Source organism: Hyperolius riggenbachi, chromosome 1 (genome assembly GCF_040937935.1).
Source record: "Hyperolius riggenbachi isolate aHypRig1 chromosome 1, aHypRig1.pri, whole genome shotgun sequence".
NCBI classification, from domain to species: domain Eukaryota; kingdom Metazoa; phylum Chordata; class Amphibia; order Anura; family Hyperoliidae; genus Hyperolius; species Hyperolius riggenbachi.
The window spans coordinates 413,289,873-413,314,118 of NC_090646.1; the positions used below are offsets into that span (position 1 = coordinate 413,289,873).

Below are 24,246 nucleotides of genomic sequence, written 5' to 3' on the forward strand. Positions count from 1 at the left end.
TTTTAGGAAGAGAATGTTATGAATGTGGTCTAAGTCTTCTTGGAGCCAGTAAGGTTTTTTTTTTTTTTTTTTGCTCAAAGTGGGGTCAATGTTGTGAACCTTGACCAGGGTTGAATGTAATGTGATCTTTCATGTAAGGGGAGTTGACCTAGAGGCAGTGGCGGTTTTTGATAAGACAGCTGGTGAAAGAAAATAGGTTGTCAGGAAAGAAAGATACAGCGCATGAAATAATGCTTAGGCCCTAGTGAGATTTGAACTCACGACCCCTGGTTTACAAGACCAGTGCTCTAACCCCTGAGCTATAGAGCCACAGTGCTCTGTTGTGTAAATGTGTTAAAAAAAAAAAAAAAAAAAACGTTCTTGGCTGTGAAAGACTAGCAGGTAGGGGAACCGTGAAAAAACCATGCAAACGCTGTCAGAAGTGGGATTTGAACCCACGCCTCCAGGGGAGACTGCGACCTGAACGCAGCGCCTTAGACCGCTCGGCCATCCTGACACGGAGGTGCATTGTGCCACCGGAAAGTAGGGTGGTTGAGAGAGCTGAATTGTGGTCTTCTACGAAGCCTTCAATCAAGACATGTGAATGGCACCTAGCCCTTGAGGGCAGAAGTAAGGCAGCCTCCAGCTCTAGAATCATAGCTACCGTTATTAGGCCAACCCATGAATGGTGGCATAAGCACCAGTCTTGGCTTCTTGGCCATCCAGAAGAACGGAATACGGCCGCTCTCTTTTTAGGAAGAGAATGTTATGAATGTGGTCTAAGTCTTCTTGGAGCCAGTAAGGTTTTTTTTTTTTTTTTTTGCTCAAAGTGGGGTCAATGTTGTGAACCTTGACCAGGGTTGAATGTAATGTGATCTTTCATGTAAGGGGAGTTGACCTAGAGGCAGTGGCGGTTTTTGATAAGACAGCTGGTGAAAGAAAATAGGTTGTCAGGAAAGAAAGATACAGCGCATGAAATAATGCTTAGGCCCTAGTGAGATTTGAACTCACGACCCCTGGTTTACAAGACCAGTGCTCTAACCCCTGAGCTATAGAGCCACAGTGCTCTGTTGTGTAAATGTGTTAAAAAAAAAAAAAAAAAAAACGTTCTTGGCTGTGAAAGACTAGCAGGTAGGGGAACCGTGAAAAAACCATGCAAACGCTGTCAGAAGTGGGATTTGAACCCACGCCTCCAGGGGAGACTGCGACCTGAACGCAGCGCCTTAGACCGCTCGGCCATCCTGACACGGAGGTGCATTGTGCCACCGGAAAGTAGGGTGGTTGAGAGAGCTGAATTGTGGTCTTCTACGAAGCCTTCAATCAAGACATGTGAATGGCACCTAGCCCTTGAGGGCAGAAGTAAGGCAGCCTCCAGCTCTAGAATCATAGCTACCGTTATTAGGCCAACCCATGAATGGTGGCATAAGCACCAGTCTTGGCTTCTTGGCCATCCAGAAGAACGGAATACGGCCGCTCTCTTTTTAGGAAGAGAATGTTATGAATGTGGTCTAAGTCTTCTTGGAGCCAGTAAGGTTTTTTTTTTTTTTTTTTGCTCAAAGTGGGGTCAATGTTGTGAACCTTGACCAGGGTTGAATGTAATGTGATCTTTCATGTAAGGGGAGTTGACCTAGAGGCAGTGGCGGTTTTTGATAAGACAGCTGGTGAAAGAAAATAGGTTGTCAGGAAAGAAAGATACAGCGCATGAAATAATGCTTAGGCCCTAGTGAGATTTGAACTCACGACCCCTGGTTTACAAGACCAGTGCTCTAACCCCTGAGCTATAGAGCCACAGTGCTCTGTTGTGTAAATGTGTTAAAAAAAAAAAAAAAAAAAAAAACGTTCTTGGCTGTGAAAGACTAGCAGGTAGGGGAACCGTGAAAAAACCATGCAAACGCTGTCAGAAGTGGGATTTGAACCCACGCCTCCAGGGGAGACTGCGACCTGAACGCAGCGCCTTAGACCGCTCGGCCATCCTGACACGGAGGTGCATTGTGCCACCGGAAAGTAGGGTGGTTGAGAGAGCTGAATTGTGGTCTTCTACGAAGCCTTCAATCAAGACATGTGAATGGCACCTAGCCCTTGAGGGCAGAAGTAAGGCAGCCTCCAGCTCTAGAATCATAGCTACCGTTATTAGGCCAACCCATGAATGGTGGCATAAGCACCAGTCTTGGCTTCTTGGCCATCCAGAAGAACGGAATACGGCCGCTCTCTTTTTAGGAAGAGAATGTTATGAATGTGGTCTAAGTCTTCTTGGAGCCAGTAAGGTTTTTTTTTTTTTTTTTTGCTCAAAGTGGGGTCAATGTTGTGAACCTTGACCAGGGTTGAATGTAATGTGATCTTTCATGTAAGGGGAGTTGACCTAGAGGCAGTGGCGGTTTTTGATAAGACAGCTGGTGAAAGAAAATAGGTTGTCAGGAAAGAAAGATACAGCGCATGAAATAATGCTTAGGCCCTAGTGAGATTTGAACTCACGACCCCTGGTTTACAAGACCAGTGCTCTAACCCCTGAGCTATAGAGCCACAGTGCTCTGTTGTGTAAATGTGTTAAAAAAAAAAAAAAAAAAAACGTTCTTGGCTGTGAAAGACTAGCAGGTAGGGGAACCGTGAAAAAACCATGCAAACGCTGTCAGAAGTGGGATTTGAACCCACGCCTCCAGGGGAGACTGCGACCTGAACGCAGCGCCTTAGACCGCTCGGCCATCCTGACACGGAGGTGCATTGTGCCACCGGAAAGTAGGGTGGTTGAGAGAGCTGAATTGTGGTCTTCTACGAAGCCTTCAATCAAGACATGTGAATGGCACCTAGCCCTTGAGGGCAGAAGTAAGGCAGCCTCCAGCTCTAGAATCATAGCTACCGTTATTAGGCCAACCCATGAATGGTGGCATAAGCACCAGTCTTGGCTTCTTGGCCATCCAGAAGAACGGAATACGGCCGCTCTCTTTTTAGGAAGAGAATGTTATGAATGTGGTCTAAGTCTTCTTGGAGCCAGTAAGGTTTTTTTTTTTTTTTTTTGCTCAAAGTGGGGTCAATGTTGTGAACCTTGACCAGGGTTGAATGTAATGTGATCTTTCATGTAAGGGGAGTTGACCTAGAGGCAGTGGCGGTTTTTGATAAGACAGCTGGTGAAAGAAAATAGGTTGTCAGGAAAGAAAGATACAGCGCATGAAATAATGCTTAGGCCCTAGTGAGATTTGAACTCACGACCCCTGGTTTACAAGACCAGTGCTCTAACCCCTGAGCTATAGAGCCACAGTGCTCTGTTGTGTAAATGTGTTAAAAAAAAAAAAAAAAAAAACGTTCTTGGCTGTGAAAGACTAGCAGGTAGGGGAACCGTGAAAAAACCATGCAAACGCTGTCAGAAGTGGGATTTGAACCCACGCCTCCAGGGGAGACTGCGACCTGAACGCAGCGCCTTAGACCGCTCGGCCATCCTGACACGGAGGTGCATTGTGCCACCGGAAAGTAGGGTGGTTGAGAGAGCTGAATTGTGGTCTTCTACGAAGCCTTCAATCAAGACATGTGAATGGCACCTAGCCCTTGAGGGCAGAAGTAAGGCAGCCTCCAGCTCTAGAATCATAGCTACCGTTATTAGGCCAACCCATGAATGGTGGCATAAGCACCAGTCTTGGCTTCTTGGCCATCCAGAAGAACGGAATACGGCCGCTCTCTTTTTAGGAAGAGAATGTTATGAATGTGGTCTAAGTCTTCTTGGAGCCAGTAAGGTTTTTTTTTTTTTTTTTTGCTCAAAGTGGGGTCAATGTTGTGAACCTTGACCAGGGTTGAATGTAATGTGATCTTTCATGTAAGGGGAGTTGACCTAGAGGCAGTGGCGGTTTTTGATAAGACAGCTGGTGAAAGAAAATAGGTTGTCAGGAAAGAAAGATACAGCGCATGAAATAATGCTTAGGCCCTAGTGAGATTTGAACTCACGACCCCTGGTTTACAAGACCAGTGCTCTAACCCCTGAGCTATAGAGCCACAGTGCTCTGTTGTGTAAATGTGTTAAAAAAAAAAAAAAAAAAAACGTTCTTGGCTGTGAAAGACTAGCAGGTAGGGGAACCGTGAAAAAACCATGCAAACGCTGTCAGAAGTGGGATTTGAACCCACGCCTCCAGGGGAGACTGCGACCTGAACGCAGCGCCTTAGACCGCTCGGCCATCCTGACACGGAGGTGCATTGTGCCACCGGAAAGTAGGGTGGTTGAGAGAGCTGAATTGTGGTCTTCTACGAAGCCTTCAATCAAGACATGTGAATGGCACCTAGCCCTTGAGGGCAGAAGTAAGGCAGCCTCCAGCTCTAGAATCATAGCTACCGTTATTAGGCCAACCCATGAATGGTGGCATAAGCACCAGTCTTGGCTTCTTGGCCATCCAGAAGAACGGAATACGGCCGCTCTCTTTTTAGGAAGAGAATGTTATGAATGTGGTCTAAGTCTTCTTGGAGCCAGTAAGGTTTTTTTTTTTTTTTTTTGCTCAAAGTGGGGTCAATGTTGTGAACCTTGACCAGGGTTGAATGTAATGTGATCTTTCATGTAAGGGGAGTTGACCTAGAGGCAGTGGCGGTTTTTGATAAGACAGCTGGTGAAAGAAAATAGGTTGTCAGGAAAGAAAGATACAGCGCATGAAATAATGCTTAGGCCCTAGTGAGATTTGAACTCACGACCCCTGGTTTACAAGACCAGTGCTCTAACCCCTGAGCTATAGAGCCACAGTGCTCTGTTGTGTAAATGTGTTAAAAAAAAAAAAAAAAAAAACGTTCTTGGCTGTGAAAGACTAGCAGGTAGGGGAACCGTGAAAAAACCATGCAAACGCTGTCAGAAGTGGGATTTGAACCCACGCCTCCAGGGGAGACTGCGACCTGAACGCAGCGCCTTAGACCGCTCGGCCATCCTGACACGGAGGTGCATTGTGCCACCGGAAAGTAGGGTGGTTGAGAGAGCTGAATTGTGGTCTTCTACGAAGCCTTCAATCAAGACATGTGAATGGCACCTAGCCCTTGAGGGCAGAAGTAAGGCAGCCTCCAGCTCTAGAATCATAGCTACCGTTATTAGGCCAACCCATGAATGGTGGCATAAGCACCAGTCTTGGCTTCTTGGCCATCCAGAAGAACGGAATACGGCCGCTCTCTTTTTAGGAAGAGAATGTTATGAATGTGGTCTAAGTCTTCTTGGAGCCAGTAAGGTTTTTTTTTTTTTTTTTTGCTCAAAGTGGGGTCAATGTTGTGAACCTTGACCAGGGTTGAATGTAATGTGATCTTTCATGTAAGGGGAGTTGACCTAGAGGCAGTGGCGGTTTTTGATAAGACAGCTGGTGAAAGAAAATAGGTTGTCAGGAAAGAAAGATACAGCGCATGAAATAATGCTTAGGCCCTAGTGAGATTTGAACTCACGACCCCTGGTTTACAAGACCAGTGCTCTAACCCCTGAGCTATAGAGCCACAGTGCTCTGTTGTGTAAATGTGTTAAAAAAAAAAAAAAAAAAAACGTTCTTGGCTGTGAAAGACTAGCAGGTAGGGGAACCGTGAAAAAACCATGCAAACGCTGTCAGAAGTGGGATTTGAACCCACGCCTCCAGGGGAGACTGCGACCTGAACGCAGCGCCTTAGACCGCTCGGCCATCCTGACACGGAGGTGCATTGTGCCACCGGAAAGTAGGGTGGTTGAGAGAGCTGAATTGTGGTCTTCTACGAAGCCTTCAATCAAGACATGTGAATGGCACCTAGCCCTTGAGGGCAGAAGTAAGGCAGCCTCCAGCTCTAGAATCATAGCTACCGTTATTAGGCCAACCCATGAATGGTGGCATAAGCACCAGTCTTGGCTTCTTGGCCATCCAGAAGAACGGAATACGGCCGCTCTCTTTTTAGGAAGAGAATGTTATGAATGTGGTCTAAGTCTTCTTGGAGCCAGTAAGGTTTTTTTTTTTTTTTTTGCTCAAAGTGGGGTCAATGTTGTGAACCTTGACCAGGGTTGAATGTAATGTGATCTTTCATGTAAGGGGAGTTGACCTAGAGGCAGTGGCGGTTTTTGATAAGACAGCTGGTGAAAGAAAATAGGTTGTCAGGAAAGAAAGATACAGCGCATGAAATAATGCTTAGGCCCTAGTGAGATTTGAACTCACGACCCCTGGTTTACAAGACCAGTGCTCTAACCCCTGAGCTATAGAGCCACAGTGCTCTGTTGTGTAAATGTGTTAAAAAAAAAAAAAAAAAAAACGTTCTTGGCTGTGAAAGACTAGCAGGTAGGGGAACCGTGAAAAAACCATGCAAACGCTGTCAGAAGTGGGATTTGAACCCACGCCTCCAGGGGAGACTGCGACCTGAACGCAGCGCCTTAGACCGCTCGGCCATCCTGACACGGAGGTGCATTGTGCCACCGGAAAGTAGGGTGGTTGAGAGAGCTGAATTGTGGTCTTCTACGAAGCCTTCAATCAAGACATGTGAATGGCACCTAGCCCTTGAGGGCAGAAGTAAGGCAGCCTCCAGCTCTAGAATCATAGCTACCGTTATTAGGCCAACCCATGAATGGTGGCATAAGCACCAGTCTTGGCTTCTTGGCCATCCAGAAGAACGGAATACGGCCGCTCTCTTTTTAGGAAGAGAATGTTATGAATGTGGTCTAAGTCTTCTTGGAGCCAGTAAGGTTTTTTTTTTTTTTTTTTGCTCAAAGTGGGGTCAATGTTGTGAACCTTGACCAGGGTTGAATGTAATGTGATCTTTCATGTAAGGGGAGTTGACCTAGAGGCAGTGGCGGTTTTTGATAAGACAGCTGGTGAAAGAAAATAGGTTGTCAGGAAAGAAAGATACAGCGCATGAAATAATGCTTAGGCCCTAGTGAGATTTGAACTCACGACCCCTGGTTTACAAGACCAGTGCTCTAACCCCTGAGCTATAGAGCCACAGTGCTCTGTTGTGTAAATGTGTTAAAAAAAAAAAAAAAAAAAACGTTCTTGGCTGTGAAAGACTAGCAGGTAGGGGAACCGTGAAAAAACCATGCAAACGCTGTCAGAAGTGGGATTTGAACCCACGCCTCCAGGGGAGACTGCGACCTGAACGCAGCGCCTTAGACCGCTCGGCCATCCTGACACGGAGGTGCATTGTGCCACCGGAAAGTAGGGTGGTTGAGAGAGCTGAATTGTGGTCTTCTACGAAGCCTTCAATCAAGACATGTGAATGGCACCTAGCCCTTGAGGGCAGAAGTAAGGCAGCCTCCAGCTCTAGAATCATAGCTACCGTTATTAGGCCAACCCATGAATGGTGGCATAAGCACCAGTCTTGGCTTCTTGGCCATCCAGAAGAACGGAATACGGCCGCTCTCTTTTTAGGAAGAGAATGTTATGAATGTGGTCTAAGTCTTCTTGGAGCCAGTAAGGTTTTTTTTTTTTTTTTTGCTCAAAGTGGGGTCAATGTTGTGAACCTTGACCAGGGTTGAATGTAATGTGATCTTTCATGTAAGGGGAGTTGACCTAGAGGCAGTGGCGGTTTTTGATAAGACAGCTGGTGAAAGAAAATAGGTTGTCAGGAAAGAAAGATACAGCGCATGAAATAATGCTTAGGCCCTAGTGAGATTTGAACTCACGACCCCTGGTTTACAAGACCAGTGCTCTAACCCCTGAGCTATAGAGCCACAGTGCTCTGTTGTGTAAATGTGTTAAAAAAAAAAAAAAAAAAAACGTTCTTGGCTGTGAAAGACTAGCAGGTAGGGGAACCGTGAAAAAACCATGCAAACGCTGTCAGAAGTGGGATTTGAACCCACGCCTCCCAGCGCCTTAGACCGCTCGGCCATCCTGACACGGAGGTGCATTGTGCCACCGGAAAGTAGGGTGGTTGAGAGAGCTGAATTGTGGTCTTCTACGAAGCCTTCAATCAAGACATGTGAATGGCACCTAGCCCTTGAGGGCAGAAGTAAGGCAGCCTCCAGCTCTAGAATCATAGCTACCGTTATTAGGCCAACCCATGAATGGTGGCATAAGCACCAGTCTTGGCTTCTTGGCCATCCAGAAGAACGGAATACGGGCCGCTCTCTTTTTAGGAAGAGAATGTATGAATGTGGTCTAAGTCTTCTTGGAGCCAGTAAGGTTTTTTTTTTTTTTTTTTGCTCAAAGTGGGGTCAATGTTGTGAACCTTGACCAGGGTTGAATGTAATGTGATCTTTCATGTAAGGGGAGTTGACCTAGAGGCAGTGGCGGTTTTTGATAAGACAGCTGGTGAAAGAAAATAGGTTGTCAGGAAAGAAAGATACAGCGCATGAAATAATGCTTAGGCCCTAGTGAGATTTGAACTCACGACCCCTGGTTTACAAGACCAGTGCTCTAACCCCTGAGCTATAGAGCCACAGTGCTCTGTTGTGTAAATGTGTTAAAAAAAAAAAAAAAAAAAAAACGTTCTTGGCTGTGAAAGACTAGCAGGTAGGGGGAACCGTGAAAAAACCATGCAAACGCTGTCAGAAGTGGGATTTGAACCCACGCCTCCAGGGGAGACTGCGACCTGAACGCAGCGCCTTAGACCGCTCGGCCATCCTGACACGGAGGTGCATTGTGCCACCGGAAAGTAGGGTGGTTGAGAGAGCTGAATTGTGGTCTTCTACGAAGCCTTCAATCAAGACATGTGAATGGCACCTAGCCCTTGAGGGCAGAAGTAAGGCAGCCTCCAGCTCTAGAATCATAGCTACCGTTATTAGGCCAACCCATGAATGGTGGCATAAGCACCAGTCTTGGCTTCTTGCCATCCAGAAGAACGGAATACGGCCGCTCTCTTTTTAGAAGAGAATGTTATGAATGTGGGTCTAAGTCTTCTTGGAGCCAGTAAGGTTTTTTTTTTTTTTTTTTGGCTCAAAGTGGGGTCAATGTTGTGAACCTTGACCAGGGTTGAATGTAATGTGATCTTTCATGTAAGGGGAGTTGACCTAGAGGCAGTGGCGGTTTTTGATAAGACAGCTGGTGAAAGAAAATAGGTTGTCAGGAAAGAAAGATACAGCGCATGGAAATAATGCTTAGGCCCTAGTGAGATTTGAACTCACGACCCCTGGTTTACAAGACCAGTGCTCTAACCCCTGAGCTATAGAGCCACAGTGCTCTGTTGTGTAAATGTGTTAAAAAAAAAAAAAAAAAAAAAAACGTTCTTGGCTGTGAAAGACTAGCAGGTAGGGGAACCGTGAAAAAACCATGCAAACGCTGTCAGAAGTGGGATTTGAACCCACGCCTCCAGGGGAGACTGCGACCTGAACGCAGCGCCTTAGACCGCTCGGCCATCCTGAACACGGAGGTGCATTGTGCCAACCGGAAAGTAGGGTGGTTGAGAGAGCTGAATTGTGGTCTTCTACGAAGCCTTCAATCAAGACATGTGAATGGCACCTAGCCCTTGAGGGCAGAAGTAAGGCAGCCTCCAGCTCTAGAATCATAGCTACCGTTATTAGGCCAACCCATGAATGGTGGCATAAGCACCAGTCTTGGCTTCTTGGCCATCCAGAAGAACGGAATACGGCCCGCCTCTCTTTTTAGGAAGAGAATGTTATGAATGTGGTCTAAGTCTTCTTGGAGCCAGTAAGGTTTTTTTTTTTTTTTTTGCTCAAAGTGGGGTCAATGTTGTGAACCTTGACCAGGGTTGAATGTAATGTGATCTTTCATGTAAGGGGAGTTGACCTAGAGGCAGTGGCGGTTTTTTGATAAGACAGCTGGTGAAAGAAAATAGGTTGTCAGGAAAGAAAGATACAGCGCATGAAATAATGCTTAGGCCCTAGTGAGATTTGAACTCACGACCCCTGGTTTACAAGACCAGTGCTCTAACCCCTGAGCTATAGAGCCACAGTGCTCTGTTGTGTAAATGTGTTAAAAAAAAAAAAAAAAAAAAAAAAACGTTCTTGGCTGTGAAAGACTAGCAGGTAGGGGAACCGTGAAAAAACCATGCAAACGCTGTCAGAAGTGGGATTTGAACCCACGCCTCCAGGGGAGACTGCGACCTGAACGCAGCGCCTTAGACCGCTCGGCCATCCTGACACGGAGGTGCATTGTGCCACCGGAAAGTAGGGTGGTTGAGAGAGCTGAATTGTGGTCTTCTACGAAGCCTTCAATCAAGACATGTGAATGGCACCTAGCCCTTGAGGGCAGAAGTAAGGCAGCCTCCAGCTCTAGAATCATAGCTACCGTTATTAGGCCAACCCATGAATGGTGGCATAAGCACCAGTCTTGGCTTCTTGGCCATCCAGAAGAACGGAATACGGCCGCTCTCTTTTTAGGAAGAGAATGTTATGAATGTGGTCTAAGTCTTCTTGGAGCCAGTAAGGTTTTTTTTTTTTTTTTTTTGCTCAAAGTGGGGTCAATGTTGTGAACCTTGACCAGGGTTGAATGTAATGTGATCTTTCATGTAAGGGGAGTTGACCTAGAGGCAGTGGCGGTTTTTGATAAGACAGCTGGTGAAAGAAAATAGGTTGTCAGGAAAGAAAGATACAGCGCATGAAATAATGCTTAGGCCCTAGTGAGATTTGAACTCACGACCCCTGGTTTACAAGACCAGTGCTCTAACCCCTGAGCTATAGAGCCACAGTGCTCTGTTGTGTAAATGTGTTAAAAAAAAAAAAAAAAAAAAAAAACGTTCTTGGCTGTGAAAGACTAGCAGGTAGGGGAACCGTGAAAAAACATGCAAACGCTGTCAGAAGTGGGATTTGAACCCACGCCTCCAGGGGAGACTGCGACCTGAACGCAGCGCCTTAGACCGCTCGGCCATCCTGACACGGAGGTGCATTGTGCCACCGGAAAGTAGGGTGGTTGAGAGAGCTGAATTGTGGTCTTCTACGAAGCCTTCAATCAAGACATTGTGAATGGCACCTAGCCCTTGAGGGCAGAAGTAAGGCAGCCTCCAGCTCTAGAATCATAGCTACCGTTATTAGGCCAACCCATGAATGGTGCATAAGCACCAGTCTTGGCTTCTTGGCCATCCAGAAGAACGGAATACGGCCGCTCTCTTTTTAGGAAGAGAATGTTATGAATGTGGTCTAAGTCTTCTTGGAGCCAGTAAGGTTTTTTTTTTTTTTTTTGCTCAAAGTGGGGTCAATGTTGTGAACCTTGACCAGGGTTGAATGTAATGTGATCTTTCATGTAAGGGGAGTTGACCTAGAGGCAGTGGCGGTTTTTGATAAGACAGCTGGTGAAAGAAAATAGGTTGTCAGGAAAGAAAGATACAGCGCATGAAATAATGCTTAGGCCCTAGTGAGATTTGAACTCACGACCCCTGGTTTACAAGACCAGTGCTCTAACCCCTGAGCTATAGAGCCACAGTGCTCTGTTGTGTAAATGTGTTAAAAAAAAAAAAAAAAAAAAACGTTCTTGGCTGTGAAAGACTAGCAGGTAGGGGAACCGTGAAAAAACCATGCAAACGCTGTCAGAAGTGGGATTTGAACCCACGCCTCCAGGGGAGACTGCGACCTGAACGCAGCGCCTTAGACCGCTCGGCCATCCTGACACGGAGGTGCATTGTGCCACCGGAAAGTAGGGTGGTTGAGAGAGCTGAATTGTGGTCTTCTACGAAGCCTTCAATCAAGACATGTGAATGGCACCTAGCCCTTGAGGGCAGAAGTAAGGCAGCCTCCAGCTCTAGAATCATAGCTACCGTTATTAGGCCAACCCATGAATGGTGGCATAAGCACCAGTCTTGGCTTCTTGGCCATCCAGAAGAACGGAATACGGCCGCTCTCTTTTTAGGAAGAGAATGTTATGAATGTGGTCTAAGTCTTCTTGGAGCCAGTAAGGTGTTTTTTTTTTTTTTTTTGCTCAAAGTGGGGTCAATGTGTGTGAACCTTGACCAGGGTTGAATGTAATGTGATCTTTCATGTAAGGGGAGTTGACCTAGAGGCAGTGGCGGTTTTTGATAAGACAGCTGGTGAAAGAAAATAGGTTGTCAGGAAAGAAAGATACAGCGCATGAAATAATGCTTAGGCCCTAGTGAGATTTGAACTCACGACCCCTGGTTTACAAGACCAGTGCTCTAACCCCTGAGCTATAGAGCCACAGTGCTCTGTTGTGTAAATGTGTTAAAAAAAAAAAAAAAAAAAACGTTCTTGGCTGTGAAAGACTAGCAGGTAGGGGAACCGTGAAAAAACCATGCAAACGCTGTCAGAAGTGGGATTTGAACCCACGCCTCCAGGGGAGACTGCGACCTGAACGCAGCGCCTTAGACCGCTCGGCCATCCTGACACGGAGGTGCATTGTGCCACCGGAAAGTAGGGTGGTTGAGAGAGCTGAATTGTGGTCTTCTACGAAGCCTTCAATCAAGACATGTGAATGGCACCTAGCCCTTGAGGGCAGAAGTAAGGCAGCCTCCAGCTCTAGAATCATAGCTACCGTTATTAGGCCAACCCATGAATGGTGGCATAAGCACCAGTCTTGGCTTCTTGGCCATCCAGAAGAACGGAATACGGCCGCTCTCTTTTTAGGAAGAGAATGTTATGAATGTGGTCTAAGTCTTCTTGGAGCCAGTAAGGTTTTTTTTTTTTTTTTTGCTCAAAGTGGGGTCAATGTTGTGAACCTTGACCAGGGTTGAATGTAATGTGATCTTTCATGTAAGGGGAGTTGACCTAGAGGCAGTGGCGGTTTTTGATAAGACAGCTGGTGAAAGAAAATAGGTTGTCAGGAAAGAAAGATACAGCGCATGAAATAATGCTTAGGCCCTAGTGAGATTTGAACTCACGACCCCTGGTTTACAAGACCAGTGCTCTAACCCCTGAGCTATAGAGCCACAGTGCTCTGTTGTGTAAATGTGTTAAAAAAAAAAAAAAAACAAAAAAAACGTTCTTGGCTGTGAAAGACTAGCAGGTAGGGGAACCGTGAAAAAACCATGCAAACGCTGTCAGAAGTGGGATTTGAACCCACGCCTCCAGGGGAGACTGCGACCTGAACGCAGCGCCTTAGACCGCTCGGCCATCCTGACACGGAGGTGCATTGTGCCACCGGAAAGTAGGGTGGTTGAGAGAGCTGAATTGTGGTCTTCTACGAAGCCTTCAATCAAGACATGTGAATGGCACCTAGCCCTTGAGGGCAGAAGTAAGGCAGCCTCCAGCTCTTAGAATCATAGCTACCGTAATAGGCCAACCCATGACTGGTGGCATAAGCACCAGTCTTGGCTTCTTGGCCATCCAGAAGAACGGAATACGGCCGCTCTCTTTTTAGGAAGAGAATGTTATGAATGTGGTTCTAAGTCTTCTTGGAGCCAGTAAGGTTTTTTTTTTTTTTTGCTCAAAGTGGGGTCAATGTTGTGAACCTTGACCAGGGTTGAATGTAATGTGATCTTTCATGTAAGGGGAGTTGACCTAGAGGCAGTGGCGGTTTTTGATAAGACAGCTGGTGAAAGAAAATAGGTTGTCAGGAAAGAAAGATACAGCGCATGAAATAATGCTTAGGCCCTAGTGAGATTTGAACTCACGACCCCTGGTTTACAAGACCAGTGCTCTAACCCCTGAGCTATAGAGCCACAGTGCTCTGTTGTGTAAATGTGTTAAAAAAAAAAAAAAAAAAAACGTTCTTGGCTGTGAAAGACTAGCAGGTAGGGGAACCGTGAAAAAACCATGCAAACGCTGTCAGAAGTGGGATTTGAACCCACGCCTCCAGGGGAGACTGCGACCTGAACGCAGCGCCTTAGACCGCTCGGCCATCCTGACACGGAGGTGCATTGTGCCACCGGAAAGTAGGGTGGTTGAGAGAGCTGAATTGTGGTCTTCTACGAAGCCTTCAATCAAGACATGTGAATGGCACCTAGCCCTTGAGGGCAGAAGTAAGGCAGCCTCCAGCTCTAGAATCATAGCTACCGTTATTAGGCCAACCCATGAATGGTGGCATAAGCACCAGTCTTGGCTTCTTGGCCATCCAGAAGAACGGAATACGGCCGCTCTCTTTTTAGGAAGAGAATGTTATGAATGTGGTCTAAGTCTTCTTGGAGCCAGTAAGGTTTTTTTTTTTTTTTTTGCTCAAAGTGGGGTCAATGTTGTGAACCTTGACCAGGGTTGAATGTAATGTGATCTTTCATGTAAGGGGAGTTGACCTAGAGGCAGTGGCGGTTTTTGATAAGACAGCTGGTGAAAGAAAATAGGTTGTCAGGAAAGAAAGATACAGCGCATGAAATAATGCTTAGGCCCTAGTGAGATTTGAACTCACGACCCCTGGTTTACAAGACCAGTGCTCTAACCCCTGAGCTATAGAGCCACAGTGCTCTGTTGTGTAAATGTGTTAAAAAAAAAAAAAAAAAAAAACGTTCTTGGCTGTGAAAGACTAGCAGGTAGGGGAACCGTGAAAAAACCATGCAAACGCTGTCAGAAGTGGGATTTGAACCCACGCCTCCAGGGGAGACTGCGACCTGAACGCAGCGCCTTAGACCGCTCGGCCATCCTGACACGGAGGTGCATTGTGCCACCGGAAAGTAGGGTGGTTGAGAGAGCTGAATTGTGGTCTTCTACGAAGCCTTCAATCAAGACATGTGAATGGCACCTAGCCCTTGAGGGCAGAAGTAAGGCAGCCTCCAGCTCTAGAATCATAGCTACCGTTATTAGGCCAACCCATGAATGGTGGCATAAGCACCAGTCTTGGCTTCTTGGCCATCCAGAAGAACGGAATACGGCCGCTCTCTTTTTAGGAAGAGAATGTTATGAATGTGGTCTAAGTCTTCTTGGAGCCAGTAAGGTTTTTTTTTTTTTTTTTGCTCAAAGTGGGGTCAATGTTGTGAACCTTGACCAGGGTTGAATGTAATGTGATCTTTCATGTAAGGGGAGTTGACCTAGAGGCAGTGGCGGTTTTTGATAAGACAGCTGGTGAAAGAAAATAGGTTGTCAGGAAAGAAAGATACAGCGCATGAAATAATGCTTAGGCCCTAGTGAGATTTGAACTCACGACCCCTGGTTTACAAGACCAGTGCTCTAACCCCTGAGCTATAGAGCCACAGTGCTCTGTTGTGTAAATGTGTTAAAAAAAAAAAAAAAAAAAACGTTCTTGGCTGTGAAAGACTAGCAGGTAGGGGAACCGTGAAAAAACCATGCAAACGCTGTCAGAAGTGGGATTTGAACCCACGCCTCCAGGGGAGACTGCGACCTGAACGCAGCGCCTTAGACCGCTCGGCCATCCTGACACGGAGGTGCATTGTGCCACCGGAAAGTAGGGTGGTTGAGAGAGCTGAATTGTGGTCTTCTACGAAGCCTTCAATCAAGACATGTGAATGGCACCTAGCCCTTGAGGGCAGAAGTAAGGCAGCCTCCAGCTCTAGAATCATAGCTACCGTTATTAGGCCAACCCATGAATGGTGGCATAAGCACCAGTCTTGGCTTCTTGGCCATCCAGAAGAACGGAATACGGCCGCTCTCTTTTTAGGAAGAGAATGTTATGAATGTGGTCTAAGTCTTCTTGGAGCCAGTAAGGTTTTTTTTTTTTTTTTTTGCTCAAAGTGGGGTCAATGTTGTGAACCTTGACCAGGGTTGAATGTAATGTGATCTTTCATGTAAGGGGAGTTGACCTAGAGGCAGTGGCGGTTTTTGATAAGACAGCTGGTGAAAGAAAATAGGTTGTCAGGAAAGAAAGATACAGCGCATGAAATAATGCTTAGGCCCTAGTGAGATTTGAACTCACGACCCCTGGTTTACAAGACCAGTGCTCTAACCCCTGAGCTATAGAGCCACAGTGCTCTGTTGTGTAAATGTGTTAAAAAAAAAAAAAAAAAAAACGTTCTTGGCTGTGAAAGACTAGCAGGTAGGGGAACCGTGAAAAAACCATGCAAACGCTGTCAGAAGTGGGATTTGAACCCACGCCTCCAGGGGAGACTGCGACCTGAACGCAGCGCCTTAGACCGCTCGGCCATCCTGACACGGAGGTGCATTGTGCCACCGGAAAGTAGGGTGGTTGAGAGAGCTGAATTGTGGTCTTCTACGAAGCCTTCAATCAAGACATGTGAATGGCACCTAGCCCTTGAGGGCAGAAGTAAGGCAGCCTCCAGCTCTAGAATCATAGCTACCGTTATTAGGCCAACCCATGAATGGTGGCATAAGCACCAGTCTTGGCTTCTTGGCCATCCAGAAGAACGGAATACGGCCGCTCTCTTTTTAGGAAGAGAATGTTATGAATGTGGTCTAAGTCTTCTTGGAGCCAGTAAGGTTTTTTTTTTTTTTTTTGCTCAAAGTGGGGTCAATGTTGTGAACCTTGACCAGGGTTGAATGTAATGTGATCTTTCATGTAAGGGGAGTTGACCTAGAGGCAGTGGCGGTTTTTGATAAGACAGCTGGTGAAAGAAAATAGGTTGTCAGGAAAGAAAGATACAGCGCATGAAATAATGCTTAGGCCCTAGTGAGATTTGAACTCACGACCCCTGGTTTACAAGACCAGTGCTCTAACCCCTGAGCTATAGAGCCACAGTGCTCTGTTGTGTAAATGTGTTAAAAAAAAAAAAAAAAAAAACGTTCTTGGCTGTGAAAGACTAGCAGGTAGGGGAACCGTGAAAAAACCATGCAAACGCTGTCAGAAGTGGGATTTGAACCCACGCCTCCAGGGGAGACTGCGACCTGAACGCAGCGCCTTAGACCGCTCGGCCATCCTGACACGGAGGTGCATTGTGCCACCGGAAAGTAGGGTGGTTGAGAGAGCTGAATTGTGGTCTTCTACGAAGCCTTCAATCAAGACATGTGAATGGCACCTAGCCCTTGAGGGCAGAAGTAAGGCAGCCTCCAGCTCTAGAATCATAGCTACCGTTATTAGGCCAACCCATGAATGGTGGCATAAGCACCAGTCTTGGCTTCTTGGCCATCCAGAAGAACGGAATACGGACGCTCTCTTTTTAGGAAGAGAATGTTATGAATGTGGTCTAAGTCTTCTTGGAGCCAGTAAGGTTTTTTTTTTTTTTTTTGCTCAAAGTGGGGTCAATGTTGTGAACCTTGACCAGGGTTGAATGTAATGTGATCTTTCATGTAAGGGGAGTTGACCTAGAGGCAGTGGCGGTTTTTGATAAGACAGCTGGTGAAAGAAAATAGGTTGTCAGGAAAGAAAGATACAGCGCATGAAATAATGCTTAGGCCCTAGTGAGATTTGAACTCACGACCCCTGGTTTACAAGACCAGTGCTCTAACCCCTGAGCTATAGAGCCACAGTGCTCTGTTGTGTAAATGTGTTAAAAAAAAAAAAAAAAAAAACGTTCTTGGCTGTGAAAGACTAGCAGGTAGGGGAACCGTGAAAAAACCATGCAAACGCTGTCAGAAGTGGGATTTGAACCCACGCCTCCAGGGGAGACTGCGACCTGAACGCAGCGCCTTAGACCGCTCGGCCATCCTGACACGGAGGTGCATTGTGCCACCGGAAAGTAGGGTGGTTGAGAGAGCTGAATTGTGGTCTTCTACGAAGCCTTCAATCAAGACATGTGAATGGCACCTAGCCCTTGAGGGCAGAAGTAAGGCAGCCTCCAGCTCTAGAATCATAGCTACCGTTATTAGGCCAACCCATGAATGGTGGCATAAGCACCAGTCTTGGCTTCTTGGCAATCCAGAAGAACGGAATACGGCCGCTCTCTTTTTAGGAAGAGAATGTTATGAATGTGGTCTAAGTCTTCTTGGAGCCAGTAAGGGTTTTTTTTTTTTTTTTTTGCTCAAAGTGGGGTCAATGTTGTGAACCTTGACCAGGGTTGAATGTAATGTGATCTTTCATGTAAGGGGAGTTGACCTAGAGGCAGTGGCGGTTTTTGATAAGACAGCTGGTGAAAGAAAATAGGTTGTCAGGAAAGAAAGATACAGCGCATGAAATAATGCTTAGGCCCTAGTGAGATTTGAACTCACGACCCCTGGGTTTACAAGACCAGTGCTCTAACCCCTGAGCTATAGAGCCACAGTGCTCTGTTGTGTAAATGTGTTAAAAAAAAAAAAAAAAAAAAAACGTTCTTGGCTGTGAAAGACTAGCAGGTAGGGGAACCGTGAAAAAACCATGCAAACGCTGTCAGAAGTGGGATTTGAACCCACGCCTCCAGGGGAGACTGCGACCTGAACGCAGCGCCTTAGACCGCTCGGCCATCCTGACACGGAGGTGCATTGTGCCACCGGAAAGTAGGGTGGTTGAGAGAGCTGAATTGTGGTCTTCTACGAAGCCTTCAATCAAGACATGTGAATGGCACCTAGCCCTTGAGGGCAGAAGTAAGGCAGCCTCCAGCTCTAGAATCATAGCTACCGTTATTAGGCCAACCCATGAATGGTGGCATAAGCACCAGTCTTGGCTTCTTGGCCATCCAGAAGAACGGAATACGGCCGCTCTCTTTTTAGGAAGAGAATGTTATGAATGTGGTCTAAGTCTTCTTGGAGCCAGTAAGGTTTTTTTTTTTTTTTTTTTGCTCAAAGTGGGGTCAATGTTGTGAACCTTGACCAGGGTTGAATGTAATGTGATCTTTCATGTAAGGGGAGTTGACCTAGAGGCAGTGGCGGTTTTTGATAAGACAGCTGGTGAAAGAAAATAGGTTGTCAGGAAGAAAGATACAGCGCATGAAATAATGCTTAGGCCCTAGTGAGATTTGAACTCACGACCCCTGGTTTACAAGACCAGTGCTCTAACCCCTGAGCTATAGAGCCACAGTGCTCTGTTGTGTAAATGTGTTAAAAAAAAAAAAAAAAAAAAAAACGTTCTTGGCTGTGAAAGACTAGCAGGTAGGGGAACCGTGAAAAAACCCATGCAAACGCTGTCAGAAGTGGGATTTGAACCCACGCCTCCAGGGGAGACTGCGACCTGAACGCAGCGCCTTAGACCGCTCGGCCATCCTGACACGGAGGTGCATTGTGCCACCGGAAAGTAGGGTGGTTGAGAGAGCTGAATTGTGGTCTTCTACGAAGCCTTCAATCAAGACATGTGAATGGCACTAGCCCTTGAGGGCAGAAGTAAGGCAGCCTCCAGCTCTAGAATCATAGCTACCGTTATTAGGCCAACCCATGAATGGTGGCATAAGCACCAGTCTTGGCTTCTTGGCCATCCAGAAGAACGGAATACGGCCGCTCTCTTTTTAGGAAGAGAATGTTATGAATGTGGTCTAAGTCTTCTGGAGCCAGTAAGGTTTTTTTTTTTTTTTTTGCTCAAAGTGGGGTCAATGTTGTGAACCTTGACCAGGGTTGAATGTAATGTGATCTTTCATGTAAGGGGAGTTGACCTAGAGGCAGTGGCGGTTTTTGATAAGACAGCTGGTGAAAGAAAATAGGTTGTCAGGAAAGAAAGATACAGCGCATGAAATAATGCTTAGGCCCTAGTGAGATTTGAACTCACGACCCCTGGTTTACAAGACCAGTGCTCTAACCCCTGAGCTATAGAGCCACAGTGCTCTGTTGTGTAAATGTGTTAAAAAAAAAAAAAAAAAAAACGTTCTTGGCTGTGAAAGACTAGCAGGTAGGGGAACCGTGAAAAAACCATGCAAACGCTGTCAGAAGTGGGATTTGAACCCACGCCTCCAGGGGAGACTGCGACCTGAATGCAGCGCCTTAGACCGCTCGGCCATCCTGACACGGAGGTGCATTGTGCCACCGGAAAGTAGGGTGGTTGAGAGAGCTGAATTGTGGTCTTCTACGAAGCCTTCAATCAAGACATGTGAATGGCACCTAGCCCTTGAGGGCAGAAGTAAGGCAGCCTCCAGCTCTAGAATCATAGTACCGTTATTAGGCCAACCCATGAATGGTGGCATAAGCACCAGTCTTGGCTTCTTGGCCATCCAGAAGAACGGAATACGGCCGCTCTCTTTTTAGGAAGAGAATGTTATGAATGTGGTCTAAGTCTTCTTGGAGCCAGTAAGGTTTTTTTTTTTTTTTTTTTGCTCAAAGTGGGGTCAATGTTGTGAACCTTGACCAGGGTTGAATGTAATGTGATCTTTCATGTAAGGGGAGTTGACCTAGAGGCAGTGGCGGTTTTTGATAAGACAGCTGGTGAAAGAAAATAGGTTGTCAGGAAAGAAAGATACAGCGCATGAAATAATGCTTAGGCCCTAGTGAGATTTGAACTCACGACCCCTGGTTTACAAGACCAGTGCTCTAACCCCTGAGCTATAGAGCCACAGTGCTCTGTTGTGTAAATGTGTTAAAAAAAAAAAAAAAAAAAAACGTTCTTGGCTGTGAAAGACTAGCAGGTAGGGGAACCGTGAAAAAACCATGCAAACGCTGTCAGAAGTGGGATTTGAACCCACGCCTCCAGGGGAGACTGCGACCTGAACGCAGCGCCTTAGACCGCTCGGCCATCCTGACACGGAGGTGCATTGTGCCACCGGAAAGTAGGGTGGTTGAGAGAGCTGAATTGTGGTCTTCTACGAAGCCTTCAATCAAGACATGTGAATGGCACCTAGCCCTTGAGGGCAGAAGTAAGGCAGCCTCCAGCTCTAGAATCATAGCTACCGTTATTAGGCCAACCCATGAATGGTGGCATAAGCACCAGTCTTGGCTTCTTGGCCATCCAGAAGAACGGAATACGGGCCGCTCTCTTTTTAGGAAGAGAATGTTATGAATGTGGTCTAAGTCTTCTTGGAGCCAGTAAGGTTTTTTTTTTTTTTTTTTTGCTCAAAGTGGGGTCAATGTTGTGAACCTTGACCAGGGTTGAATGTAATGTGATCTTTCATGTAAGGGGAGTTGACCTAGAGGCAGTGGCGGTTTTTGATAAGACAGCTGGTGAAAGAAAATAGGTTGTCAGGAAAGAAAGATACAGCGCATGAAATAATGCTTAGGCCCTAGTGAGATTTGAACTCACGACCCCTGGTTTACAAGACCAGTGCTCTAACCCCTGAGCTATAGAGCCACAGTGCTCTGTTGTGTAAATGTGTTAAAAAAAAAAAAAAAAAAAAACGTTCTTGGCTGTGAAAGACTAGCAGGTAGGGGAACCGTGAAAAAACCATGCAAACGCTGTCAGAAGTGGGATTTGAACCCACGCCTCCAGGGGAGACTGCGACCTGAACGCAGCGCCTTAGACCGCTCGGACCATCCTGACACGGAGGTGCATTGTGCCACCGGAAAGTAGGGTGGTTGAGAGAGCTGAATTGTGGTCTTCTACGAAGCCTTCAATCAAGACATGTGAATGGCACCTAGCCCTTGAGGGCAGAAGTAAGGCAGCCTCCAGCTCTAGAATCATAGCTACCGTTATTAGGCCAACCCATGAATGGTGGCATAAGCACCAGTCTTGGCTTCTTGGCCATCCAGAAGAACGGAATACGGCCGCTCTCTTTTTAGGAAGAGAATGTTATGAATGTGGTCTAAGTCTTCTTGGAGCCAGTAAGGTTTTTTTTTTTTTTTTTTGCTCAAAGTGGGGTCAATGTTGTGAACCTTGACCAGGGTTGAATGTAATGTGATCTTTCATGTAAGGGGAGTTGACCTAGAGGCAGTGGCGGTTTTTTGATAAGACAGCTGGTGAAAGAAAATAGGTTGTCAGGAAAGAAAGATACAGCGCATGAAATAATGCTTAGGCCCTAGTGAGATTTGAACTCACGACCCCTGGTTTACAAGACCAGTGCTCTAACCCCTGAGCTATAGAGCCACAGTGCTCTGTTGTGTAAATGTGTTAAAAAAAAAAAAAAAAAAAACGTTCTTGGCTGTGAAAGACTAGCAGGTAGGGGAACCGTGAAAAAACCATGCAAACGCTGTCAGAAGTGGGATTTGAACCCACGCCTCCAGGGGAGACTGCGACCTGAACGCAGCGCCTTAGACCGCTCGGCCATCCTGACACGGAGGTGCATTGTGCCACCGGAAAGTAGGGTGGTTGAGAGAGCTGAATTGTGGTCTTCTACGAAGCCTTCAATCAAGACATGTGAATGGCACCTAGCCCTTGAGGGCAGAAGTAAGGCAGCCTCCAGCTCTAGAATCATAGCTACCGTTATTAGGCCAACCCATGAATGGTGGCATAAGCACCAGTCTTGGCTTCTTGGCCATCCAGAAGAACGGAATACGGCCGCTCTCTTTTTAGGAAGAGAATGTTATGAATGTGGTCTAAGTCTTCTTGGAGCCAGTAAGGTTTTTTTTTTTTTTTTTTGCTCAAAGTGGGGTCAATGTTGTGAACCTTGACCAGGGTTGAATGTAATGTGATCTTTCATGTAAGGGGAGTTGACCTAGAGGCAGTGGCGGTTTTTGATAAGACAGCTGGTGAAAGAAAATAGGTTGTCAGGAAAGAAAGATACAGCGCATGAAATAATGCTTAGGCCCTAGTGAGATTTGAACTCACGACCCCTGGTTTACAAGACCAGTGCTCTAACCCCTGAGCTATAGAGCCACAGTGCTCTGTTGTGTAAATGTGTTAAAAAAAAAAAAAAAAAAAAACGTTCTTGGCTGTGAAAGACTAGCAGGTAGGGGAACCGTGAAAAAACCATGCAAACGCTGTCAGAAGTGGGATTTGAACCCACGCCTCCAGGGGAGACTGCGACCTGAACGCAGCGCCTTAGACCGCTCGGCCATCCTGACACGGAGGTGCATTGTGCCACCGGAAAGTAGGGTGGTTGAGAGAGCTGAATTGTGGTCTTCTACGAAGCCTTCAATCAAGACATGTGAATGGCACCTAGCCCTTGAGGGCAGAAGTAAGGCAGCCTCCAGCTCTAGAATCATAGCTACCGTTATTAGGCCAACCCATGAATGGTGGCATAAGCACCAGTCTTGGCTTCTTGGCCATCCAGAAGAACGGAATACGGCCGCTCTCTTTTTAGGAAGAGAATGTTATGAATGTGGTCTAAGTCTTCTTGGAGCCAGTAAGGTTTTTTTTTTTTTTTTTTGCTCAAAGTGGGGTCAATGTTGTGAACCTTGACCAGGGTTGAATGTAATGTGATCTTTCATGTAAGGGGAGTTGACCTAGAGGCAGTGGCGGTTTTTGATAAGACAGCTGGTGAAAGAAAATAGGTTGTCAGGAAAGAAAGATACAGCGCATGAAATAATGCTTAGGCCCTAGTGAGATTTGAACTCACGACCCCTGGTTTACAAGACCAGTGCTCTAACCCCTGAGCTATAGAGCCACAGTGCTCTGTTGTGTAAATGTGTTAAAAAAAAAAAAAAAAAAAACGTTCTTGGCTGTGAAAGACTAGCAGGTAGGGGAACCGTGAAAAAACCATGCAAACGCTGTCAGAAGTGGGATTTGAACCCACGCCTCCAGGGGAGACTGCGACCTGAACGCAGCGCCTTAGACCGCTCGGCCATCCTGACACGGAGGTGCATTGTGCCACCGGAAAGTAGGGTGGTTGAGAGAGCTGAATTGTGGTCTTCTACGAAGCCTTCTTCAATCAAGACATGTGAATGGCACCTAGCCCTTGAGGCAGAAGTAAGGCAGCCTCCAGCTCTAGAATCATAGCTACCGTTATTAGGCCAACCCATGAATGGTGGCATAAAGCACCAGTCTTGGCTTCTTGGCCATCCAGAAGAACGGAATACGGCCGCTCTCTTTTTAGGAAGAGAATGTTATGAATGTGGTCTAAGTCTTCTTGGAGCCAGTAAGGTTTTTTTTTTTTTTTTTGCTCAAAGTGGGGTCAATGTTGTGAACCTTGACCAGGGTTGAATGTAATGTGATCTTTCATGTAAGGGGAGTTGACCTAGAGCAGTGGCGGTTTTTGATAAGACAGCTGGTGAAAGAAAATAGGTTGTCAGGAAAGAAAGATACAGCGCATGAAATAATGCTTAGGCCCTAGTGAGATTTGAACTCACGACCCCTGGTTTACAAGACCAGTGCTCTAACCCCTGAGCTATAGAGCCACAGTGCTCTGTTGTGTAAATGTGTTAAAAAAAAAAAAAAAAAAAACGTTCTTGGCTGTGAAAGACTAGCAGGTAGGGAACCGTGAAAAAACCATGCAAACGCTGTCAGAAGTGGGATTTGAACCCACGCCTCCAGGGGAGACTGCGACCTGAACGCAGCGCCTTAGACCGCTCGGCCATCCTGACACGGAGGTGCATTGTGCCACCGGAAAGTAGGGTGGTTGAGAGAGCTGAATTGTGGTCTTCTACGAAGCCTTCAATCAAGACATGTGAATGGCACCTAGCCCTTGAGGGCAGAAGTAAGGCAGCCTCCAGCTCTAGAATCATAGCTACCGTTATTAGGCCAACCCATGAATGGTGGCATAAGCACCAGTCTTGGCTTCTTGGCCATCCAGAAGAACGGAATACGGCCGCTCTCTTTTTAGGAAGAGAATGTTATGAATGTGGTCTAAGTCTTCTTGGAGCCAGTAAGGTTTTTTTTTTTTTTTTTGCTCAAAGTGGGGTCAATGTTGTGAACCTTGACCAGGGTTGAATGTAATGTGATCTTTCATGTAAGGGGAGTTGACCTAGAGGCAGTGGCGGTTTTTGATAAGACA

At 46.4% G+C, this 24,246-nt stretch overlaps 61 non-coding genes across 61 annotated transcripts; all 61 read right to left on the minus strand.

Annotated features, from left to right (window-relative positions):
* Positions 1 to 236: 236 nt before the first annotated feature.
* On the minus strand, positions 237 to 309 carry TRNAT-UGU (transfer RNA threonine (anticodon UGU)). Its single transcript has one exon. It is a non-coding gene; the product is annotated as a tRNA-Thr (tRNA).
* A 104-nt stretch (positions 310 to 413) lies between these two features.
* TRNAL-CAG (transfer RNA leucine (anticodon CAG)) lies at positions 414 to 496 on the minus strand. Its single transcript has one exon. It is a non-coding gene; the product is annotated as a tRNA-Leu (tRNA).
* Positions 497 to 965: 469 nt separating this feature from the next.
* Positions 966 to 1,038, minus strand: TRNAT-UGU (transfer RNA threonine (anticodon UGU)). Its single transcript has one exon. It is a non-coding gene; the product is annotated as a tRNA-Thr (tRNA).
* Positions 1,039 to 1,142: 104 nt separating this feature from the next.
* On the minus strand, positions 1,143 to 1,225 carry TRNAL-CAG (transfer RNA leucine (anticodon CAG)). The gene has a single exon. It is a non-coding gene; the product is annotated as a tRNA-Leu (tRNA).
* Positions 1,226 to 1,694: 469 nt separating this feature from the next.
* Positions 1,695 to 1,767, minus strand: TRNAT-UGU (transfer RNA threonine (anticodon UGU)). The gene has a single exon. It is a non-coding gene; the product is annotated as a tRNA-Thr (tRNA).
* Positions 1,768 to 1,874: 107 nt separating this feature from the next.
* On the minus strand, positions 1,875 to 1,957 carry TRNAL-CAG (transfer RNA leucine (anticodon CAG)). The gene has a single exon. It is a non-coding gene; the product is annotated as a tRNA-Leu (tRNA).
* Positions 1,958 to 2,426: 469 nt separating this feature from the next.
* TRNAT-UGU (transfer RNA threonine (anticodon UGU)) lies at positions 2,427 to 2,499 on the minus strand. Its single transcript has one exon. It is a non-coding gene; the product is annotated as a tRNA-Thr (tRNA).
* A 104-nt stretch (positions 2,500 to 2,603) lies between these two features.
* TRNAL-CAG (transfer RNA leucine (anticodon CAG)) lies at positions 2,604 to 2,686 on the minus strand. The gene has a single exon. It is a non-coding gene; the product is annotated as a tRNA-Leu (tRNA).
* A 469-nt stretch (positions 2,687 to 3,155) lies between these two features.
* On the minus strand, positions 3,156 to 3,228 carry TRNAT-UGU (transfer RNA threonine (anticodon UGU)). Its single transcript has one exon. It is a non-coding gene; the product is annotated as a tRNA-Thr (tRNA).
* A 104-nt stretch (positions 3,229 to 3,332) lies between these two features.
* TRNAL-CAG (transfer RNA leucine (anticodon CAG)) lies at positions 3,333 to 3,415 on the minus strand. The gene has a single exon. It is a non-coding gene; the product is annotated as a tRNA-Leu (tRNA).
* A 469-nt stretch (positions 3,416 to 3,884) lies between these two features.
* On the minus strand, positions 3,885 to 3,957 carry TRNAT-UGU (transfer RNA threonine (anticodon UGU)). Its single transcript has one exon. It is a non-coding gene; the product is annotated as a tRNA-Thr (tRNA).
* A 104-nt stretch (positions 3,958 to 4,061) lies between these two features.
* TRNAL-CAG (transfer RNA leucine (anticodon CAG)) lies at positions 4,062 to 4,144 on the minus strand. Its single transcript has one exon. It is a non-coding gene; the product is annotated as a tRNA-Leu (tRNA).
* Positions 4,145 to 4,613: 469 nt separating this feature from the next.
* TRNAT-UGU (transfer RNA threonine (anticodon UGU)) lies at positions 4,614 to 4,686 on the minus strand. The gene has a single exon. It is a non-coding gene; the product is annotated as a tRNA-Thr (tRNA).
* Positions 4,687 to 4,790: 104 nt separating this feature from the next.
* TRNAL-CAG (transfer RNA leucine (anticodon CAG)) lies at positions 4,791 to 4,873 on the minus strand. Its single transcript has one exon. It is a non-coding gene; the product is annotated as a tRNA-Leu (tRNA).
* A 469-nt stretch (positions 4,874 to 5,342) lies between these two features.
* Positions 5,343 to 5,415, minus strand: TRNAT-UGU (transfer RNA threonine (anticodon UGU)). The gene has a single exon. It is a non-coding gene; the product is annotated as a tRNA-Thr (tRNA).
* A 104-nt stretch (positions 5,416 to 5,519) lies between these two features.
* Positions 5,520 to 5,602, minus strand: TRNAL-CAG (transfer RNA leucine (anticodon CAG)). Its single transcript has one exon. It is a non-coding gene; the product is annotated as a tRNA-Leu (tRNA).
* Positions 5,603 to 6,070: 468 nt separating this feature from the next.
* Positions 6,071 to 6,143, minus strand: TRNAT-UGU (transfer RNA threonine (anticodon UGU)). Its single transcript has one exon. It is a non-coding gene; the product is annotated as a tRNA-Thr (tRNA).
* Positions 6,144 to 6,247: 104 nt separating this feature from the next.
* On the minus strand, positions 6,248 to 6,330 carry TRNAL-CAG (transfer RNA leucine (anticodon CAG)). The gene has a single exon. It is a non-coding gene; the product is annotated as a tRNA-Leu (tRNA).
* Positions 6,331 to 6,799: 469 nt separating this feature from the next.
* TRNAT-UGU (transfer RNA threonine (anticodon UGU)) lies at positions 6,800 to 6,872 on the minus strand. Its single transcript has one exon. It is a non-coding gene; the product is annotated as a tRNA-Thr (tRNA).
* A 104-nt stretch (positions 6,873 to 6,976) lies between these two features.
* On the minus strand, positions 6,977 to 7,059 carry TRNAL-CAG (transfer RNA leucine (anticodon CAG)). The gene has a single exon. It is a non-coding gene; the product is annotated as a tRNA-Leu (tRNA).
* Positions 7,060 to 7,527: 468 nt separating this feature from the next.
* TRNAT-UGU (transfer RNA threonine (anticodon UGU)) lies at positions 7,528 to 7,600 on the minus strand. The gene has a single exon. It is a non-coding gene; the product is annotated as a tRNA-Thr (tRNA).
* Positions 7,601 to 8,234: 634 nt separating this feature from the next.
* On the minus strand, positions 8,235 to 8,307 carry TRNAT-UGU (transfer RNA threonine (anticodon UGU)). Its single transcript has one exon. It is a non-coding gene; the product is annotated as a tRNA-Thr (tRNA).
* Positions 8,308 to 8,414: 107 nt separating this feature from the next.
* On the minus strand, positions 8,415 to 8,497 carry TRNAL-CAG (transfer RNA leucine (anticodon CAG)). The gene has a single exon. It is a non-coding gene; the product is annotated as a tRNA-Leu (tRNA).
* Positions 8,498 to 8,967: 470 nt separating this feature from the next.
* TRNAT-UGU (transfer RNA threonine (anticodon UGU)) lies at positions 8,968 to 9,040 on the minus strand. Its single transcript has one exon. It is a non-coding gene; the product is annotated as a tRNA-Thr (tRNA).
* Positions 9,041 to 9,703: 663 nt separating this feature from the next.
* TRNAT-UGU (transfer RNA threonine (anticodon UGU)) lies at positions 9,704 to 9,776 on the minus strand. The gene has a single exon. It is a non-coding gene; the product is annotated as a tRNA-Thr (tRNA).
* A 109-nt stretch (positions 9,777 to 9,885) lies between these two features.
* Positions 9,886 to 9,968, minus strand: TRNAL-CAG (transfer RNA leucine (anticodon CAG)). Its single transcript has one exon. It is a non-coding gene; the product is annotated as a tRNA-Leu (tRNA).
* Positions 9,969 to 10,438: 470 nt separating this feature from the next.
* TRNAT-UGU (transfer RNA threonine (anticodon UGU)) lies at positions 10,439 to 10,511 on the minus strand. Its single transcript has one exon. It is a non-coding gene; the product is annotated as a tRNA-Thr (tRNA).
* A 107-nt stretch (positions 10,512 to 10,618) lies between these two features.
* On the minus strand, positions 10,619 to 10,701 carry TRNAL-CAG (transfer RNA leucine (anticodon CAG)). Its single transcript has one exon. It is a non-coding gene; the product is annotated as a tRNA-Leu (tRNA).
* Positions 10,702 to 11,169: 468 nt separating this feature from the next.
* Positions 11,170 to 11,242, minus strand: TRNAT-UGU (transfer RNA threonine (anticodon UGU)). The gene has a single exon. It is a non-coding gene; the product is annotated as a tRNA-Thr (tRNA).
* Positions 11,243 to 11,347: 105 nt separating this feature from the next.
* On the minus strand, positions 11,348 to 11,430 carry TRNAL-CAG (transfer RNA leucine (anticodon CAG)). Its single transcript has one exon. It is a non-coding gene; the product is annotated as a tRNA-Leu (tRNA).
* Positions 11,431 to 11,901: 471 nt separating this feature from the next.
* TRNAT-UGU (transfer RNA threonine (anticodon UGU)) lies at positions 11,902 to 11,974 on the minus strand. Its single transcript has one exon. It is a non-coding gene; the product is annotated as a tRNA-Thr (tRNA).
* Positions 11,975 to 12,078: 104 nt separating this feature from the next.
* On the minus strand, positions 12,079 to 12,161 carry TRNAL-CAG (transfer RNA leucine (anticodon CAG)). Its single transcript has one exon. It is a non-coding gene; the product is annotated as a tRNA-Leu (tRNA).
* Positions 12,162 to 12,629: 468 nt separating this feature from the next.
* Positions 12,630 to 12,702, minus strand: TRNAT-UGU (transfer RNA threonine (anticodon UGU)). Its single transcript has one exon. It is a non-coding gene; the product is annotated as a tRNA-Thr (tRNA).
* Positions 12,703 to 12,811: 109 nt separating this feature from the next.
* TRNAL-CAG (transfer RNA leucine (anticodon CAG)) lies at positions 12,812 to 12,894 on the minus strand. Its single transcript has one exon. It is a non-coding gene; the product is annotated as a tRNA-Leu (tRNA).
* A 467-nt stretch (positions 12,895 to 13,361) lies between these two features.
* TRNAT-UGU (transfer RNA threonine (anticodon UGU)) lies at positions 13,362 to 13,434 on the minus strand. Its single transcript has one exon. It is a non-coding gene; the product is annotated as a tRNA-Thr (tRNA).
* A 104-nt stretch (positions 13,435 to 13,538) lies between these two features.
* On the minus strand, positions 13,539 to 13,621 carry TRNAL-CAG (transfer RNA leucine (anticodon CAG)). The gene has a single exon. It is a non-coding gene; the product is annotated as a tRNA-Leu (tRNA).
* A 468-nt stretch (positions 13,622 to 14,089) lies between these two features.
* Positions 14,090 to 14,162, minus strand: TRNAT-UGU (transfer RNA threonine (anticodon UGU)). The gene has a single exon. It is a non-coding gene; the product is annotated as a tRNA-Thr (tRNA).
* A 105-nt stretch (positions 14,163 to 14,267) lies between these two features.
* TRNAL-CAG (transfer RNA leucine (anticodon CAG)) lies at positions 14,268 to 14,350 on the minus strand. Its single transcript has one exon. It is a non-coding gene; the product is annotated as a tRNA-Leu (tRNA).
* Positions 14,351 to 14,818: 468 nt separating this feature from the next.
* TRNAT-UGU (transfer RNA threonine (anticodon UGU)) lies at positions 14,819 to 14,891 on the minus strand. The gene has a single exon. It is a non-coding gene; the product is annotated as a tRNA-Thr (tRNA).
* Positions 14,892 to 14,995: 104 nt separating this feature from the next.
* Positions 14,996 to 15,078, minus strand: TRNAL-CAG (transfer RNA leucine (anticodon CAG)). Its single transcript has one exon. It is a non-coding gene; the product is annotated as a tRNA-Leu (tRNA).
* A 469-nt stretch (positions 15,079 to 15,547) lies between these two features.
* On the minus strand, positions 15,548 to 15,620 carry TRNAT-UGU (transfer RNA threonine (anticodon UGU)). Its single transcript has one exon. It is a non-coding gene; the product is annotated as a tRNA-Thr (tRNA).
* A 104-nt stretch (positions 15,621 to 15,724) lies between these two features.
* Positions 15,725 to 15,807, minus strand: TRNAL-CAG (transfer RNA leucine (anticodon CAG)). The gene has a single exon. It is a non-coding gene; the product is annotated as a tRNA-Leu (tRNA).
* A 468-nt stretch (positions 15,808 to 16,275) lies between these two features.
* On the minus strand, positions 16,276 to 16,348 carry TRNAT-UGU (transfer RNA threonine (anticodon UGU)). The gene has a single exon. It is a non-coding gene; the product is annotated as a tRNA-Thr (tRNA).
* Positions 16,349 to 16,452: 104 nt separating this feature from the next.
* On the minus strand, positions 16,453 to 16,535 carry TRNAL-CAG (transfer RNA leucine (anticodon CAG)). Its single transcript has one exon. It is a non-coding gene; the product is annotated as a tRNA-Leu (tRNA).
* A 468-nt stretch (positions 16,536 to 17,003) lies between these two features.
* On the minus strand, positions 17,004 to 17,076 carry TRNAT-UGU (transfer RNA threonine (anticodon UGU)). The gene has a single exon. It is a non-coding gene; the product is annotated as a tRNA-Thr (tRNA).
* A 104-nt stretch (positions 17,077 to 17,180) lies between these two features.
* Positions 17,181 to 17,263, minus strand: TRNAL-CAG (transfer RNA leucine (anticodon CAG)). The gene has a single exon. It is a non-coding gene; the product is annotated as a tRNA-Leu (tRNA).
* A 650-nt stretch (positions 17,264 to 17,913) lies between these two features.
* Positions 17,914 to 17,996, minus strand: TRNAL-CAG (transfer RNA leucine (anticodon CAG)). The gene has a single exon. It is a non-coding gene; the product is annotated as a tRNA-Leu (tRNA).
* A 469-nt stretch (positions 17,997 to 18,465) lies between these two features.
* TRNAT-UGU (transfer RNA threonine (anticodon UGU)) lies at positions 18,466 to 18,538 on the minus strand. The gene has a single exon. It is a non-coding gene; the product is annotated as a tRNA-Thr (tRNA).
* Positions 18,539 to 18,646: 108 nt separating this feature from the next.
* Positions 18,647 to 18,729, minus strand: TRNAL-CAG (transfer RNA leucine (anticodon CAG)). The gene has a single exon. It is a non-coding gene; the product is annotated as a tRNA-Leu (tRNA).
* A 466-nt stretch (positions 18,730 to 19,195) lies between these two features.
* TRNAT-UGU (transfer RNA threonine (anticodon UGU)) lies at positions 19,196 to 19,268 on the minus strand. Its single transcript has one exon. It is a non-coding gene; the product is annotated as a tRNA-Thr (tRNA).
* Positions 19,269 to 19,924: 656 nt separating this feature from the next.
* Positions 19,925 to 19,997, minus strand: TRNAT-UGU (transfer RNA threonine (anticodon UGU)). Its single transcript has one exon. It is a non-coding gene; the product is annotated as a tRNA-Thr (tRNA).
* A 105-nt stretch (positions 19,998 to 20,102) lies between these two features.
* TRNAL-CAG (transfer RNA leucine (anticodon CAG)) lies at positions 20,103 to 20,185 on the minus strand. Its single transcript has one exon. It is a non-coding gene; the product is annotated as a tRNA-Leu (tRNA).
* A 471-nt stretch (positions 20,186 to 20,656) lies between these two features.
* TRNAT-UGU (transfer RNA threonine (anticodon UGU)) lies at positions 20,657 to 20,729 on the minus strand. The gene has a single exon. It is a non-coding gene; the product is annotated as a tRNA-Thr (tRNA).
* Positions 20,730 to 21,388: 659 nt separating this feature from the next.
* On the minus strand, positions 21,389 to 21,461 carry TRNAT-UGU (transfer RNA threonine (anticodon UGU)). The gene has a single exon. It is a non-coding gene; the product is annotated as a tRNA-Thr (tRNA).
* Positions 21,462 to 21,565: 104 nt separating this feature from the next.
* Positions 21,566 to 21,648, minus strand: TRNAL-CAG (transfer RNA leucine (anticodon CAG)). The gene has a single exon. It is a non-coding gene; the product is annotated as a tRNA-Leu (tRNA).
* Positions 21,649 to 22,117: 469 nt separating this feature from the next.
* TRNAT-UGU (transfer RNA threonine (anticodon UGU)) lies at positions 22,118 to 22,190 on the minus strand. Its single transcript has one exon. It is a non-coding gene; the product is annotated as a tRNA-Thr (tRNA).
* A 105-nt stretch (positions 22,191 to 22,295) lies between these two features.
* On the minus strand, positions 22,296 to 22,378 carry TRNAL-CAG (transfer RNA leucine (anticodon CAG)). The gene has a single exon. It is a non-coding gene; the product is annotated as a tRNA-Leu (tRNA).
* Positions 22,379 to 22,847: 469 nt separating this feature from the next.
* Positions 22,848 to 22,920, minus strand: TRNAT-UGU (transfer RNA threonine (anticodon UGU)). Its single transcript has one exon. It is a non-coding gene; the product is annotated as a tRNA-Thr (tRNA).
* A 104-nt stretch (positions 22,921 to 23,024) lies between these two features.
* TRNAL-CAG (transfer RNA leucine (anticodon CAG)) lies at positions 23,025 to 23,107 on the minus strand. Its single transcript has one exon. It is a non-coding gene; the product is annotated as a tRNA-Leu (tRNA).
* Positions 23,108 to 23,577: 470 nt separating this feature from the next.
* TRNAT-UGU (transfer RNA threonine (anticodon UGU)) lies at positions 23,578 to 23,650 on the minus strand. Its single transcript has one exon. It is a non-coding gene; the product is annotated as a tRNA-Thr (tRNA).
* A 103-nt stretch (positions 23,651 to 23,753) lies between these two features.
* On the minus strand, positions 23,754 to 23,836 carry TRNAL-CAG (transfer RNA leucine (anticodon CAG)). The gene has a single exon. It is a non-coding gene; the product is annotated as a tRNA-Leu (tRNA).
* Positions 23,837 to 24,246: the final 410 nt, after the last annotated feature.